The sequence below is a fragment of the Cyprinus carpio genome, chromosome A23 (genome assembly GCF_018340385.1).
Source record: "Cyprinus carpio isolate SPL01 chromosome A23, ASM1834038v1, whole genome shotgun sequence".
Taxonomy (NCBI): domain Eukaryota; kingdom Metazoa; phylum Chordata; class Actinopteri; order Cypriniformes; family Cyprinidae; genus Cyprinus; species Cyprinus carpio.
In genome coordinates, this window is record NC_056594.1 from 16,584,962 (window position 1) to 16,592,167 (window position 7,206).

The window sequence follows — 7,206 nt, forward strand, 5'->3', positions numbered from 1 at the left end:
GTCTAGGCATTTCTAGAGCATCTCAATGAACATGACTGACAGCATCCTTATAATGCAGCAAATGGGCATTAGGACAGACTGACTTAATGGGTTCAATACCAACACACATGACAGGAAATATGTATAAATACACCAGTCTCTTATTAGAATGCAAACACAGTGAGATAAAAAGTTCATCACACATAAAACAGCCTGTTTTTCCTGACAGTGGATTATTTAGAATAATGCAACGCCCAATGTGAAGGACTTCAAAACTTTACTAGATATAAAAACACTCCTACTAACCTGAACAAACTTGTCGTTGAGTTATTCTGTCTGCTGGCGACGTCAGACGACGGATGCAACCGGCTTGAACTTCATTTTTCAATTATAACGCGTCTTGTTGCCGAGCGCATCGAATTTTCCACAGCGCCACTGCGAGGCCCCGCCCCGCTCACACACCCCCGTGTTCTGATTGGCTGTCTGTCTTGAGCGCAGTGTGTCGTCAGCAGAATCACATGCTTTTGACGCATGTTTACAAACACTCGAGCGAATCACATGTCGCAGAGCCGTTTTAACATGTTTCGCGACTGCCGGGCAATTAGGATTGTTAGCAGAGGCATATGCCTTTGCGATACATTTTGGTGTGAGATGTGCCGTTAAAAACCGTACGACAAATCTAAGTGTCCTGTCATCGATTGTGACCACACTATACTTCCTGCAAGAAAAAGGCGTTTCCACTCTGTTGGTGAAAGTCTCACTGGGCGTAAACGTGGTGAACACGTTTTATTTTCAGATTTAAAGGTCATTTTGATATTGTTTTTCTCATCTGACAGAAATAATACAAAACAGAGAGTGCCCCTTTAGACCATCATGACTATGTGTTAAAACTGTCTGTGTATTTATTTATTTATATTTTAACCTTTTTATTTAAAGGCATGGGCTGATCATCTTAACATTAACATTTCTAAATGTTCTATTGATATTAAGTCAGATAAAGAAATAGCCGTAATAGTATGTGAGTGAATGTATGACTACAATGCGCTGAACATCCCTACACTGACATTTATAATTTTTCGATTAATATTAAGATAGAAAGAAATAGGGTCGTAGGACTATGACAATATAATTTATCATAAAAATACAGAACATGTACACTTTTAATGTGAAATAAAATAAAATAATAAAATAAAATAAAAGACGAACGCTTCGCTGTCTTTCCAGCTGATTTTTTTTTAAAATATACATTAGTAAAAGAACGTCAAAATATAGGTACAGCGTACAGTGATTGTTATTACAGCAGAGGGCGACATTTCTCCAAGAAAAACATCCAAGAAGCTCACATGGATGAGTTAACGTTCTTAATCCATGATGCAACTGCAAGTGTTATGATGGTTTACACTATGCTGGCTTGAACTTCATTCTGGACCTAGTACACAACTTGAGAAGAGCTTTAGACTATACCTATTTTGTATAGGTTGCTCTTACTGTATTTCAGTTTTATTACATTTGTATGCCTAGTATGACTCCAGAGTTGTTGTTAAGACCAAGCTAGTTTATCAAAAATTCCATAGCTAAATTATGTTTAGGCTACTTCATTATAAATACACAGACACACCATACACATTTAATACTGAATCCAGTTTCAGCATAGAGAAACAAACAGTTGTATGATTACAATAGACTGGAATGTTGTGAGCTGAGCTGAGATGACGCTTGACTTGGGAGCATTTAGGAGAACAGGAAATGAAATCACTTAAGTGTGCATTGCATCATGCTGGAAAGAAAAATACATGTTTTCCCGATTCTGCATGGTCTTCATCAGACACTGTGGCCTTGAAAAGACAAGGAAGATTGTCCTGTAAAGAGAGTAAACACATCCCACGGAGAACAATAATCATATTGATTGAATTTTCATCTGCTGTCCTAATCCCTCTTATGAAACCAGTACTTTTATATGCAATGATGACATTTTTTACCTTTTATGTTTTTGATTATGTTTTGTATTCAGTATGATAGTATCTTGGGGGCATATTATTTTACCCAGAAACTTAACATAAAATTCATTTAATTTGATGTTAATAAGAGAAAGTATGTTAAAGTGTTACTCCATCCCAAAATGAAAAATAATTTTTTACTTTTTTGCATGTTTCATATTTTTTTTAAATAATTTGTTTAAAATGATTATTAAGTTTGTGACATAATGACATAATAAAATGACTAATAAATTGAAATATATGTATGAAACCTTTTTTTATTACAAACATCAACTTTAATAAGTACATCAATACTGAGCTGTTCCATAAATACAGAAGCATTCTCATTTAGTTCTTTTGATAGATATGCTTATGTAATTATGCTGTGTTGAACTGTCATGCATGTTCCAAACAACAGGTGCAGACTTTGCACATGTGGGAAAATGTGATAGCATGCTTGACCCTCAGAGCTGCAGTAAAATGTTATGATCCAGTAATATTCTTAAACCAGAGGACTGTCATACTGTCATATAGCTGGGCTATACAGGCCTGTTCACACCCAGGCTCACAAAAACCCCTCGTCACAGGCTTCTTGAACTGATCTCAATCAGGCATGGTGGGGGGAACTTCACGAGGCACTTATAGCTGCTGATTGTATACTTAGAAATAAATGAATGCTTGTGTTAGTGTGGCTTCCAGCATTGGCAACTCGACACTATGGCTGTCCAAAGTGTGTTTGTGTTGTTTTTGTATATGCATGCATGTGTTAGTGTCGCTAATAAAACTTAGCAGGATCATACTTTACACATGATGAAATTAAAACCCCCAGGCGCGGCTACCAGGTGTCATAGAGGGTATGTCTGTTGAGAGATCACTCTGGCTTGGACGGCTTGGTATGTGCTTATGTGTCTGTAGTTTAAAATGTAATATAGACACTCCCTTTAGGTCAGACTTAGGAGCAGCATGGCTGTGTCAAACTCACGCAAAGATGGAAACGTGCACACGCCTTACATGCGTAAGCGACGATATCCTTTGCACCACTTTGTCTTTGTGTATGTTTATGTCATGTTTGTTCTTACATAAATGAACATTTTATTGCTCAGAGGTTGCTCTTTCATGGTTTAAATGAATATTTTGAGTTTAGTCCAAGTTAAGATCAACTGACAGCATTTGTGATGAACGAATTTCTACTTGGCTCCCAAACAAACAAACAAATAAATAAAAGAATACAGTCATACATAAATACAGTATGTTTTAATTCATATTCATGCTGTCAATATATAAATATTCTACCAATATATTTTTACAAATAAAAATGAATTTTTAAAAGCATTTAAACATGTTTTCTTGCCCTTGAAAAATATTATGAATTATATTTTGGGTATATATCTTGTTGTATGAGACATGTGATGTGTAAAGAAAACAAAGAATAATAAAAATAAATATAATTTATTTGTGTAATTTCCGATCGCACTGTAATTTTATCAAATTATGCCAAATTAAAAGTGTGCATATTATTTAATTGTGTATGCTACTTAAAACAACAAGAAATGTTCATATTTAACACCCATTACCACTACAGACTGCTATCAAACACAAGAAAAAATATTCAGATTTATTAATGACACTGTGGTGGAAATGATCTTAAAAGATTATTGACAAAAATGTCAGAATTCTCGCGTGGTGCATGTTTATTCCCTGTTGGACATTGCTAGTGGCAAAATTTAACCACTGAGAGTCTGAATCGTGTTTTAGGTGAAATTGATTGGAATATCTGTTTCTGGCTTGGATAATAAGAATTTAAAACGGAGGGGAAAAACCAAAGAATATATTTCTGATGTGCAGCAAAAGATAATTGAGCTTCACAAATTGGTGAAGTGGTTTTAAGAAAAGAGCTAGAGCAGTGATAATTACCATTTCCACCATCAGGGCAATAATTAAGAATTTCCAACCAACAGAAAATGTTACAAAACTTTGTCAAAACCGTACAAATGCAGTAAATAGTTGAAGAGTTTGAGTAGCTAAAGACTCTCCAAGAATTGCAGAAAAATAACAGCATAAAAATCACAAAATCTTTAAAAAAAAATCTCTAAAAAAATTGTCAAACAGAACCTACATCAACACATGTTGTTTGGGAGGGTTACAAGAAAAATTCTCCTAGCTCATTCAAAAACAATCTAAAGCATATTCAGTTTTCAGCCATGACTGGAACTTTAAATGGGAATGGCTTCTATGATCAGATGAAACTAAAAAATGAGCTTTTTAGCAGCAAACACTCAAGATGGTGTTTCAGTAAGTCAGTCAGTAAGTCTGACACTGTTAGAAATCTTATAATGAACCATGTTTGGATCTTCCAACCGTACAATAACCCAAACACAAACCTCAAAAACAACACAGAAATGGGTCACTGAGCTCAAACCAAGCTTCTGCTATAGCCATTCCAGTCCTCTGACCTGAACCCTATAAAAAATGAGAGGAGTGAACTGAAGAGGAGAAGCACCAGCATGGAGCTGGAAATCTAAAGGGTCTGGAGTGATTCTGGATGAAGGAATGGTCTCTGATCTCTTGTCAGGTGTTCTCTAACATCATCAGGCATTATTAGGAGAAAATTTAGACCTGTTAAACTGGCAAATGGAGTTTTTTAAAAAGTATTGAATAAAAGGGGGCTATTAATTATGGCCAATATGTATTAGAGAAAAACATTTATTTCATAATGATATTTCCCCCCATTTTAAATTCTTATTATCCAATGAAAGGATACATTTGTGTGATTTTTTTAAATAAAAGACCAAAAGGATTAACAATGCAGATGAACCTTTTTTGATCATATTTACCAAGGGGGACCAGATGTTTTCCTTTCCTGAGAGATAAGGACCATGTCACCATACTGCAGCCGAAATGTTTGCAAGAAGTAGGAAGTTGGTAAACATTCTTAAGCTCACTTCTTCCTAATAGAAACCTCCTGAGGGTTCATCTTCTATAATGGGGACATAGTGGTCACATGAAATGGCTTTCTGTAGATAAAAGCATGTGATCACGCAGGGCATTTAGCCATGTTTACTTTCATTAGAATGCAGCAGCTTCTACTTTACCTGCAAACGCTTTTTTTAGATGAGTGAAATTAATGGATCATTAATCATGGAATGTTTTTTTTTGTAAACATGTAAACGTTTATTTTGAATGCAATTAATCTCGATTAATTGATTCGACAGCCCTAAATTAAATTCAATGTTTGTACAGTATATATTATAACCAAAACAATTTATAAAACGATTTAATATAAAAATAATTAAAATAGGAGTGACAATTAAAACACTATTCATTAAACTGGCATACAGTTACTTTTATATTTTATATATTATGTATAAATATATATAAAAATGAATGATTACTATTATTTATATGATAAGTGTAAATTAATACAATCATAAAAATATTAAACATATAAATAATGATTTATAAATAATTCAAATAGATAGACTCTAGCATTCCCGCAACTCTACAGAACAATTATATCCATTAGGGAGCTTTTATCAATAACATTGATTAAATTATTATTTATCAACATTACTCATATTAAATCATAACCAATCCAATTAAAGAGCTAGAGTGAAAATGCAAGGTGGTCTTCAATCAGTACAGGAAGCTTTACATGAACCAGGGATCCCCTGTGTGATATTTATGTTCATTTCAAGTGTTCTAGCTTAAATATAATGAGGCAAAAGTGCACTTTTCACCCTTCATCCGCCCTCTATCTTTCTCACCCTTCATTCGCCTTTCTCTCTTTGTGACAACAATAAACTCTCCTGGGATACTCCAACCTCCCCTCTCTTGGCTGATATTGCTTGAACGTTGAAACATAACATTCTTGTACTTCTCCGACTCCATCCCTCAGCAAGGCTATCTAACCATCAGAGTGAGGCTAGGGAAAACTCAACGAAACTCACAGCTGCGACAACACACGCCTTCACATAGGTGACAAAAGAAAACACCCTGCTGACTTGGGAGGGAGTGTGGATGTGTGTGTGTTTAATCTCTGACTCCTTGTGTCACACACTCTCACACACAGAAAAAAAAACAAATTCTACTAGAAAAACAGATAAGCCCAGGCAGTGGCGTGCACAGACCTCTAGAGGGGCAGCTTTATTGTGTTTTGTTGTACACCCAAAGCACTTTACATCATGTGGGGGGTCTCTCCTCAACCACCACCAGTGTGCGACATCCACATGGATGATGCGACCGCAGCCACAAGACAACGGCGCCAGTGCGCTCACCACACAGCAGCTACAGGTGGAGAGGAGAGAGAGTCGTAGAGCCAATCAAGTGGTTGGGAATTATTAGGAGGCCATGATTGACAAAGGCCTGGTGGGCAATTTGGCCAGGTCACCGGTGTTACACCCCTACTCTTTTACGAGAAGTGCCATGGGATTTTTAATGACCAGAGAGAGTCAGGACCTCGGTTTAACGTCTCATCCGAAAGATGGTGCTTTTTGGCAGTATAGTGTCCCCATCACTATACTGGGGCGTTAGGACCCACACAGACCACAGCTGGCCTCACTAACACCTCTTCCAACAACAACCTAGTTTTCCCTGGAGGTCTCCCATCCAGGTACTGACCAGGCTCAACCCTGCTTAGCTTCAGTGGGCAACCAGTCTTGGGCTGCAAGGCGATATGGCTGTCTGGTCAACAAAAAACCCCATTGTATTACCATTTGTTTGGTCAGCTATGTTATTCTTGGAAGAAATATTGTCGTACATGAATATGGACAGATGAACATTCAGTGTATTTGTATAACAACCCATGGCATTTTCATCTGATATCGTTTGGTTAATGGTGTCATTTGTAAAGTAGGAGTCATATTTTTGAAGCCCTGTCACTTACATAAACATTGCTTTATTGTAGTCTAGTTACACTTAGAGATTCCTGTCTGTAAACCCTTTATTTTGCATCACACTTGCATTTTTATGTGTTGAACAAATGGTCTCTCTTATTTAACACACCTGATTCAGATAACCAGCTGGTTAGAAGAGAGCCTCATGCATGAACTGTGTTCCGATTGACAGGGTCCCTACACAGTCTTCCTTGCTCCCTGTTCCCTGAACTTCAGAACATTCATTCATTCATAGACGGCCTGTGACATCTTCACACACAGACAAAACTTATACTAGAGATGTGTCAAATGTGACATAATATACCTCTTTAAATAAATACAATTTATATTCACATATTGCACGCTTTATTGCCCTTTGA